The sequence below is a fragment of the Clarias gariepinus genome, chromosome 4 (genome assembly GCF_024256425.1).
Source record: "Clarias gariepinus isolate MV-2021 ecotype Netherlands chromosome 4, CGAR_prim_01v2, whole genome shotgun sequence".
Taxonomy (NCBI): domain Eukaryota; kingdom Metazoa; phylum Chordata; class Actinopteri; order Siluriformes; family Clariidae; genus Clarias; species Clarias gariepinus.
The window spans coordinates 14,532,267-14,543,098 of record NC_071103.1 but is presented as its reverse complement, the minus strand read 5'-3'; positions in this window follow the sequence as shown (position 1 = coordinate 14,543,098).

Here is a 10,832-nt window from a genome sequence, read left to right as displayed (position 1 = left end):
ACCGCCTATGGAGGAGTGGAGGGGGAGGGAGGGGTGTATGACGTCACGAATCACCAGGCAAGAGAGTGGTTCTGGAGAGCGACCTAAAAATTCAGCTGCGCATTATAACGAGGCGTCGTCATGTGTTCGGATTAAATGAGCCAAATGTATTATTTTCATTTCCTTGAAGTATATATATATATATATATATATATATATATATATATATATATATATATATATATGGAATAATCATAGCAGATAATAACCAATGAGCATGTTATTTTTTGACATGTCTTATCCACTAAATAATATTTGCAAAGTTATACTGTGCATTACTACTGTATACAGTATGTACTATATCTTTATTACCTACTGCACCATCTGTGCATTAATCACTCTCACTTCTTATATACAACATTGCTATTTATTGTAAATAGGCCATCTTTGCACTGTTTTTGGCTTAGTGTTTAGCACCGTCGCCTCGCACCTCCAGGGTGCGATTTCCGCTTCAGGTCTGTGTGCGTGGAGTTTGCATGTTCTCCCCGTGCTTGGTGGGTTTCCTCTGAGTACTCTGGTTTCCTCTCACAGTCCGAAGACATGTACATAGGGTTAATTAGTGTGAATGAGCATGTGAGTGTGTGTGTATGTGTGTGCACTGCGATGGATTGGCACCCCATGCAGAGTGTCCCCTACCACATGCCCTTGGTCTCCTGGCATAGGCTCCATGCTCACCGCAATCTTGCACACAGGTTAGAGCAGTATAGATGATGCGTGAGTGAGTGAGTAAGTCAGGCCACTTATGCACTTCTGGTTAGATGCTAACTACATTTCATTGGCTCTGTACATGTACTTCGTACAATGACAATAAAGTTAAATCTGATCCAATCTAATCTAATCTAATAACATCACATAAATGGGTGGGTCAGACTGTATTCATATATGGATTAAAAATTCTCTCTCACTCTCTCTCTTTCTATTTATTTACTCTTTGACACTGTTGTTAATTTTTCCTCTATAATATAAGTGAGTGTGTGCAAAGCAAATAAAATGTTTTGTTTTTTTAGGTCACTGTTCATTTTATCTTTTTCCCTTAATAGGGATCCTGGCAGTGGAGCTGCAGAAACTCCATTTGTTTGCTTAGATTATTATTATTTCCAGCCTTTAGTGTATATGGGAAGAAAAGACTGTAAAAACTAGAGCTCAAATATTTGGCACACTGATGCCCCCCACCCCAGATGAGTGCGCTGGCAGTGGTTTTAGATCATAACTTGTAAACCTCACTCACTCACTCTCATCCATTGTCTATACCGCTTAATCCTGTATACAGGGTCGCAGGGGGCCTGGAGCCTATCCCAAGAGACTTGGGGTATGAGGGAGGGTCCACCCTGGACAGGGTGCCAATCTATCGAAAGAGAACACACATATAAACACACTGACACAGTCATTCACACACTTATGTCAAATCTGCATGTCTTTGGACTGTGGGAGAAAACTGGAGTACTGAGAGGAAATCCACCATGCATGGGGAGCACATGCAAACTCCATGCACACAGAGGTGGGAATCAAACCTGTCCAGGAATCGAACCCGGATCCTGAAGGTGCAAGGCGACAGTGTCCACCCATGAACCAATTAAAAAATAAATAAAACATTCATCTATAAACATTCCTTGTCTTTAGACAAATGAGTTGGTGTAGGTCCATCCATGTCTACCTAAGTTAATTTCCACCATAATTAGGACTATTTTTTTCCAAATCTACTTTTTCAAATTCCTCCTAGCAGGTTGTTCCAATTCACATGAAATTCAGTCTACATGATCATTAGACCTTCCTTGCAAAAGGTTATCAAAAAATATTTATTATACAAACCATTTGCCTTATATGGTAGATGAACGGAGAGGGGATGCACCATATGCATTACATTAGCTGTATTTTTTTAATGCAAAGTCAAATTTGAACAAAACCTGGTACACATGTTCGTGAGGAAGGTCTAAAGGCACACGCCAAGTCTCATTTAATTTGGACTTTAAGCGGTGCTATAACTAAAAACTGCACATAGATTTAACCCATTTGGGCTAGGAAGTGCGGTCAGAATTAGCAGCTTGACTGTAAACAATTAACATCGGGGAGACTATACGGGCATGGCATCGTCAGGAAAATGTTATCAAGTTTCAGTACAATCGGCCACAAGGGGGTGCTATAAAAGACATTTACGTTTGGGTTCACTATTCATGAACGCTATGGGCAAGAATAAATATATTGTACATACAGAGTCAGCCAACAAATATATACACACTTCAGAAAAAGACAAATAGTATGATGTAAATTATATATATATATATATAAATATATATATATATATATATATATATATTTATATATGAATAATATTATCATAAAATAAATATAATTTTTTTTTCTTTTCCTATAAATCTATAAATTTATAGTGTAAAAAATGTGTATACATTTTTTTACTGTCTCTTTCTCTCTCTCTCTTTCTCTCTCTCTCTCTCTCTCTCATATACACTCAAGAAAAATTACACCTTTGTTTCACCTTTGTATATATATATATATATATATATATATATATATATACTGTATATGTGTGTGTGTGTGTGTGTGTGTGTGTATTTAAATATTTTTTCTTTACATTTTTGAAAGCTTGTGCATCTGCTGATATAATTAGTTGGATGTTTTTTGTTTGTTTGTTGTTGTTTGACAATGAAAATGCTATAACATGCAAGTTTCTAAAAAATCTTCTTTTTTAACTCCTTCTACACTATAAATTTAATCTTTATGAAATTTGGTGGGACAAATGAATGCTATCATTTTAAATTATAATAAATGATTAATTATGACATATACTGTAAGAGTGGAGGCAGAAGCACACAGGTGCACTACATCTTGTGTCGACGTTGTAATCTGAAAGAGATCAGTGACTGCAAAGTGTTGGTAGGGCAGAGTGTAGCCAGACAACACAGAATGGTGGTGTGTAAAATAACCCTGGTGGTGAGGAAGGTGAAGAGGACAAAGGCAGAGCAGAGGACAAAGTGGTGGAAGCTGAGAAAGGAAGAATGTTGTGTAGTCTTTAGGGAGGAGTTGAGACAGGCTATGGGTGGTCAGGAGGTGCTTTCGGTTGACTGGACAACTACAGCCAATGTGATCAGGGAGACAGGTAGGAGGGTACTTGGTGTATCATCAGGTAAGGGGAAAGTGGACAAGGAGACTTGGTGGTGGAAGTACAGAAGTGTATACAGAGGAAGAGGTTAGAAAAGAAGAAGTGGGACACTGAGAGGACTGAAGAGAGTAGACATGAGTACAGGGAGATGTAGAGGTGGCGAAGGCCAAACAAAGAGCATAGGAAAACTTGTATGCTAGGCTAGACAGTAAGGAGCGAGAGGTGGATCTGTACAGGTTGGCGAGGCAGTGAGATAGAGATTGGAAGGATGTGCAGCGGGTTAGAGTGATTAAAGATAGAGATGGAAATGTACTGACAGATGCCAGGAGGGTAATGGGAAGATGGAAGGAGTACTTTAAAGAGTTGAAAAATAAGAAAAATAAAAAAAGAACAAAGAGTAGGAGAGGTGACTGTTGTGGAGCAGGAAGTAGCAAATATTAGTAAAAGTGTAGTGAGAAGGGCGTTGAAGAAGATGAAGAGTGAAAAGGCTGTTGGTCCTGATGACATACCTGTGGAGGTTTGGAAGTGCTTAGGAGAGGTGGCAGTAGAGTTTCTGACTAGTTTGTTTAAGTGAGAGGTTTTCAAAGGAATGGAGGAGAAGTGTATTGGTGCCGATTTTTAAAAACACAGGAGATGTGCAGAGCTGTGGCAATTACAGAGGCATAAAGCTAATGAGCCAGACAATGAAGCTGTGGGAAAGAATAGTGGAAGCTAGGTTAAGGGCAGAGGTGAGCATTTGTGAGCAGCAATATGGTTTCATACCTAGAAAGAGTACATCAGATGCAGTATTTGCTTTGAAGATGCTGATGGAGAAGTACAGAGAAAGTAATAAAGAGTTGCATTGTGTCTTTGTAGATTTAGAGAAGGCGTACGATAGGGTGCTGAGAGAGGAGCTGTGGTGTTGTATGAGGAAGTCTGGAGTGGCAGAGAAGTATGTTAGAGTGGTGCAGGACATTTATGAGAGCTGTAAGACAGTGGTGAGATGTGCTGTAGGTGTGACAGAAGAGTTCAAGGTGGTATTTAAGGGCAACATTCCAGAGCAATGGAGAGTGTGGAAAGAAGGTGAAGAGGTGGGTACAGGCAGGTTGGAATGGGTGGAGAAAAGTGTCAGGTGTGTTGTGCGATAAAAGAGTATCAGAGAGAATGAAAGGAAAGGTGTACAGGACAGTGGTGAGACCAGCAATGCTCTATGGCTTAGAGACAGTGGCACTGAAGAAAAGACAGGAGGCAGAGTTGGAGGTTGCAGAGCTGAAGATGTTGAGGTTCTCTTTGGGAGTGACAAGGATGGATAGGATCAAGGATGAGTTCATCAGAGGGACAACCCATGTTAGATGTTTTGGAGATAAAGTCAGAGAGGCCAGATTGAGGTGGTTTGGAGGAGAGATTGTTAATATATCGGTTGAAGGATGCTGAGGTTGGAACTGCCAGGCAGGAGGTCTAGAGGAAGACCAAAGAGGAGATTTATGGATGTAATGGGACATGAACTTACAGTAGTTGGTGTGAGAGAAGAGGATGCAGAGAATAGGGTTAGATGGAGGCAGATGATTCGCTGTGGCGACCCCTGAAAGGGAACAGCCGAAAGACAAAGAAGAAGTAATAAATGATTAATTTAATTTTATACACATTGTCAAACTTGCACAAAAGTTACTTCTGTTGTTGATAATACTATCTTATGACATATTAAGGATTTAGGATGTTTCATGTATGTCAGTTTTAGGACACAAAAGAAATCTTTACATAAACGATACGTGATCAGTGAATATACGTTTATTTGGATGTATCTTGTCTTCTGTTTCAGCACACATTTAATATTCAATTTGATTTAATTGCTCAGAAAATCCACATGTAATTTACATGTAGAATTTTGCGCCTTCCGATATGATTAAAATTTCTGACACATTCAATACAGTTGAAAATGTATTTATCTGTAAAAAACCTACTAAATTTTACATTTGTACATGGTGATTCTTACTGTTATCCCCATGTGCTTAATGAGCTTTATGTTTGGTGTACAATGATTTAAGCTGTTTAATTTGCAGGCAGTATGTCTCATTAAGTACACTATTCATATTTCAGGAAATTAGTGCATAGGCATTATGATCACCCTTAAAAGTTGTTTTTATGTCTTATAAACTGTGTTCCTAATTTTAAATAAAATGAAGTGTGACATCTCCAAGGCATTCTAAGAAGAAGTTGTCAGCCTGTGAAAAACAACCAAACCTTGCGAAAATATGTGGCAAAGGATGTTACATGCCTTTGCTGTTAGGATCCTGATAATCACAGCCTGCAGCTATGTAAAAATTTTTAACGCTTCAAAAGGAAGTCTCTTGGATAAACATTGATGTAGCAGTTCAAGCCATCAGTCTCTGATAATCACTTACAGTAGCAAGGATTTTTACTAGTCTCTAATGTACATTATTATGCCTACTTTACTTTTTTAATTACATTTTTTATACTTTTATGTGAGGTTTTATTCATTGTAAATTCCAAAGATGGTCAAAATGACATAAGTTTCTATGAAATGATAGAAAAGAGGAACATCTAGCATGGATGTAGTATAAATCAATATTTTTATTATTGAAAATAATAAAAAAAAAAATTGACATTTTGGGTTCATCTATAAAATAAATGTTTTTTTTACATAACACGTTTTGTTTCATTGTGAAGCATTGTGAGGGATAACAAAGCACCTACACTGAAACAGAACAGACATAATGATGTTTACATCATAATAATAGATATTTTAGTCACCACTCCACACTCCAGATCAGTAGCTGGCATAATACTGTACATCTAAAGCTAGTTTGCCTGCTGCCATAACACCCTACCAATAAAGGATTCTTCAATTTGGGATTTAATTTTAACCCTTTGATGTATTATACTCGGATCATCCTGCATTTTTTTTTTTTTTTAAGAATTAGCTCTTTGTTTGAATAATACAGATATGTCCGCACACTTGATGTTTCAAGAATATTGATGGTTTATTGAGTTTTTAGGACCTGTCATTCCTAAAAAAAAAAAAAAAAAGAAAAAAAAAAGACAGTGAGTTGTGAAATTCAGTGAAATTCTAGAGGAATGCTAAGGATACATGAAACCATAAAACATAGAATAAGCACACTTTTAAAATCCTAAAAGAGAAATAGGACATTCTACAGCCTTGAAGGCACATGCAAACAATGACCACAATACCACAAATGGGTTATTTGGGAAATTACATATAATTTAAGGATACATACTCAAGAATAAATGTTTTGTTATAAGCCTGAAAGAATTTTCTGACACATTTTTGTGTAATTTCCTCCTTTACATACACATGATACATTTTATCTTCTCCCGCCTGTTGGGCCCTTGAGCAAGGCCCTCAGATTAGATAAAATGTAAGTCCCTTTGGATAAGGGTGTCTGCCAAATATTTGAAAGTAATAAATTTAACTTAGGCTGATTTGTTTTTCTTAGCAATATTTGTGATAAGATTCCCAGCCATTGCCCTAACCACGGCCACTGCATGCAGTGATCCCAAGCCCGAATAAAATGGGAGGGTTGTGTCAGAAAGGGTATCAGTCATTAAATCCTACGACAATATGTGTGTAAATCTGTTGGACCGCTATGGCAACAACTGGCCGAGATCAGACGAAAGACCAACAACAATACTGTTACTTATTTATTAAAAAGATTTATTGTAACACCATTCTGCATACAATTCCTTTACAGTATGTCTTGTTCTTACAGATAATTTAATGTATCATGACAATTAATGGATTAAATAAACTATTAAAAATTGTGGTGAATTGTATGGTACACTACTGGGAAAATGAAGAAAATCCAGTCCAAAACCCAATTTTTTATTTAATTGCTGTCAATAGGTAATATATTATTCATTATTAAGATCAAATGCTGATATTGTTCTCCACTGGGAATAAGAATGACTTGATGTCCTGAAACTGAACTCACCTCAGAGCACACAGGCTGCATTGATGCAGCGTTCAGACTGTACTATCTCACAGATGTTCCTGTCGATGCTTCCCGACTATCCACTTTCATGCAACAATAGATAGGTTGATAGATTTATAAATATACTCTGGTTAAGATGGTTGACATTTTGGGTTCATCTATAAAATGAAATGCTTGAATGCATGGATCTGCTGACTCAAAAAGCTGATGTCATCAAAAGCCAATTTATATTCATATACACCTTTCACATATTGTTAGAGTAAAACTAAAAAAAGTTGCTTTTACTTCTGACTCAGCAAAAACTCAAAACTTAATTTCTGTAGCAAGATAAGGGGTTTTGCACAGTGCAGTAAGAAAATGTCCATGTGTATGACCCTTTACAAAACTGCCAGTGTGTCGGAGTGATTTCCAGTGCCCATACCCATAATGTTAAAAGCTCTGGTCTGTTGTGCCACACTAACTTTTTCATCAGGCATCACAGGTCAGGTCTAATGGTAGTGTGATTCGAGAGCTCATTAGCTGCATGGTGAAGATGCAGTATCATGATCTGTCTGGCCAGATAAGGTCTTCCACTTTTCTGCTGGTTTTCCATGTTAGCTAAACTACTATCTTGTAAATATGCCAATCCCACAGAACTTCTGCAAAACAGCCTGTCCACAACCTGGGAACACTGGACTCAATAGCCAGGCAGGAGATAAACCATAAAACGTGTATCTGTCCACTTCTAGCATGTGCTTGCCTAAACATCAACATTGCTTGCAATTTTGTGTACAGCTATTAGTCAAGGTGTGCCTCAACGTAAACCTATTTCACATATTTAACAATAACCAGTTGAGCAAGAAAGAATGAACGGATCATTATATTTAACATTTGGGCAAGAACAACTTAATGGAGACTTTTTATAGGCAGTGTATAGGCTTTTACAGATTAGTGCTAATCAATTACCTGAAAACTTTTAATTGATGAAGCAGTAAAGTAAATGAGTAATAATCATATGCTAATTAGTTTACTACTAAACTAAACAATTAGTCAATTATTAGTTGATTTGTGTATCATTATAAGTATGCTAACAAGCTAAGCAATGCTTCTTGATTAGTTCACAAACCTGCTAAAGTCATAAGTTTGTGCAAATTTATTAACCTATAGTTAGCAGACTAGTTGTTAAATAAGCTAATTGTGAACTAATGGAACTAGGTTAGAGAGGGGATATTTAAAGCCTACATTAAAGCAACAGTATGTATTTTTTTTTGCCAATTTGTTTTAGTATAAATATTCCCCAAAACCTAATGTGGAGAGGTGCTGTCAAAGCCTTCTGTGACCCTGACTTATCAAGCAGCCTGGCAGCAGTGCAGCGATACCGCTATAGGTTTGTCCTTCTAGGCAATTAAGGAAGGCCATACTCAGGGGTGAGAGCACACATTTGCTGATCAACACATGAACACACTTCAGCTCGACTGCTCTCTTTGCAGCAAGGTTTCAGATGACACTATGGCTGACTTACAGGCTAGCTCGGTTCTGTATTCTAGTATCACCTGAGTCAGTGCACACAAAAAGAAGTGCGTGATAAGAAACATTTTTAAAGAAAATAAAAATTAAAAATTAACCATAAAAATGTGATTTAGATCAAGAATCTGTGCCACCTTCTGGAGCGAGTTGAGAGAAAATTTCCAAGGGGACGATGATTTGGCATTATTCCTGCTTGAGTGGTAAGTTGTGAATTTATTGTTTATTGTAATTTGATTATGATTCATACCATTATCCTTTGTGATTGTAAGTCATGCCAAACATTTTCAAAACTTTTCTGTTGAAGTGAAGGGCCCACTTGTTATTATTGTGCCAATGCTTACAAACTGTGTTTGCTGTACCAAAAACGTGTAGTGTCTGCCTGTCTTTTAGTGAATTTTTTTATGCGGCTGAGCTGTACTGCTTTTACAATATAAAAAAAAATCAGGATAGTCAGGTCTTGCATGGCCCTATGCATATTCAATATAAGGTGTTTTTTGACATATGAGAAAAAGGCAGTATTGTTATATTATATGTGCATTTAAGATAAGCTTGGAGCATATTGGAGCATGTGGGAGGGTTGAGTGAAGTGGATGTACTTGAGAGTCTCATGCTAATTCTCACAAGTCACATGTTGTAGCTTTAACAAGATAGTTTGGGATCTAGTTTTGTAAAGTGTAATAGATTAGATTAGATTATATTGCTAAGGTAACCTGACTGTGATACAATCAATAAGATGACTTACTGCACTAATAACATTATTCATTCATCTAGTAACCGCTGTAGTCCAAGAACTGTGGAGGCCAATAGGGACCATTGTATTTATTTGCTTTTTTATGACCATTGTAGGACCTCTGGTCAACATCCACACACATTTTCACACACTAGGGCATTGGAAAGGGCACCTAGACTAATTTGCATGTCTTTGGACTGTGGGAAGAATCCGGAGTTCCAGAGGACACCCAACAAGCATGAAGAGAACATGCAAACTCCATGCATACAGACCCGAGGTGAGAATCAAACTCGGACCCTAGAGGTGCAAGGTAGCAATGCTAATCACTAAACCGTCATGCCGCCAATATCATTCACTTATTCCCTTACTCATCATCTATACTGCTTTATCCTGTATACAGGTTCGCAGGAGGGCCTGGAGTCCATCCCAGGAGCTTAGGGCACAAGGCCAGGTACACCCTGGATGGGGTGCCAACCCATCACAGGGCACACACACGCACACACACTCATACACAGGTAATCACATATATACACACTCACACACTAAGGACAATTTGGAAATGTCAATTAGCCTGATCTGCATGCCTTTGGACTATGGGAGCAAACTGGAGTACCTGGAGGAAACACACCAGGCACAAGGAGAAAATGCTAACTCCTTGTACACAGACCCAAGGTGAACCCAAACCCTCATGTTGCAAGGAAACAATATTAACCACTAAGCTGTTGTGTTGCCAATATCATATTAATAATAAAACATATTATTAATCAGTCACCAGAATAAATAAACGAACTGATTGACTTATAATTGAGTAAATTATTTTGAAAACTGGTTAGGTAAATTATCAACTGCGTGGTTTCGTGTATTTGTTTTCTGTTATGGAGTCTTCCCTCCATATAAAGAAGAAGTTGAGGCAGATTTGTAAGTGGGTGTGTTGGATCGAACTCGGGGTGGAATGCCACCTCTGGTGACTTACAGTAGTGCACTTATTTTTGGATGACACCACGTTAAAGTAAACGAAGCAGAAATCAAGCAGCCATGGTGATTTTGTAATCTTCTAGGCTGTGCATTGATCCAGTCCAACTTGGTGCAATATCAACGCATCTGAAGTCTCTACATCAATATATGCATAAATAGATCTCAAAATCAAGCCTTAAACAATTTTGAGGAAGTGCCCGGTGATGGGAAGTAGCTTAACTCTACCGGTCAGGAATTAAATCCATGTTCATTTTCATTTTTTTTTTTTTTAGAGGTTAACGAGTTTGTTTTCTTCCCCAGTCATGGACGCTAGGCTGTGCTCGGTGTCTTTAGTTGAATGGGTCGCAGAGCACTGTAGCGCTCGCTTGAGCCGTTACCTACTAGTAGTGGATATGTGGGTACACAATGTACGAGTGTGCTTTTGATGTAAAACAACTGCGCAAGAGACGGATTAGCGGGCGGGAGAGAAGAGGAGAGAGGGAGAGGAGGGGAGAGCAGAAGAGAGGAGAGAAGA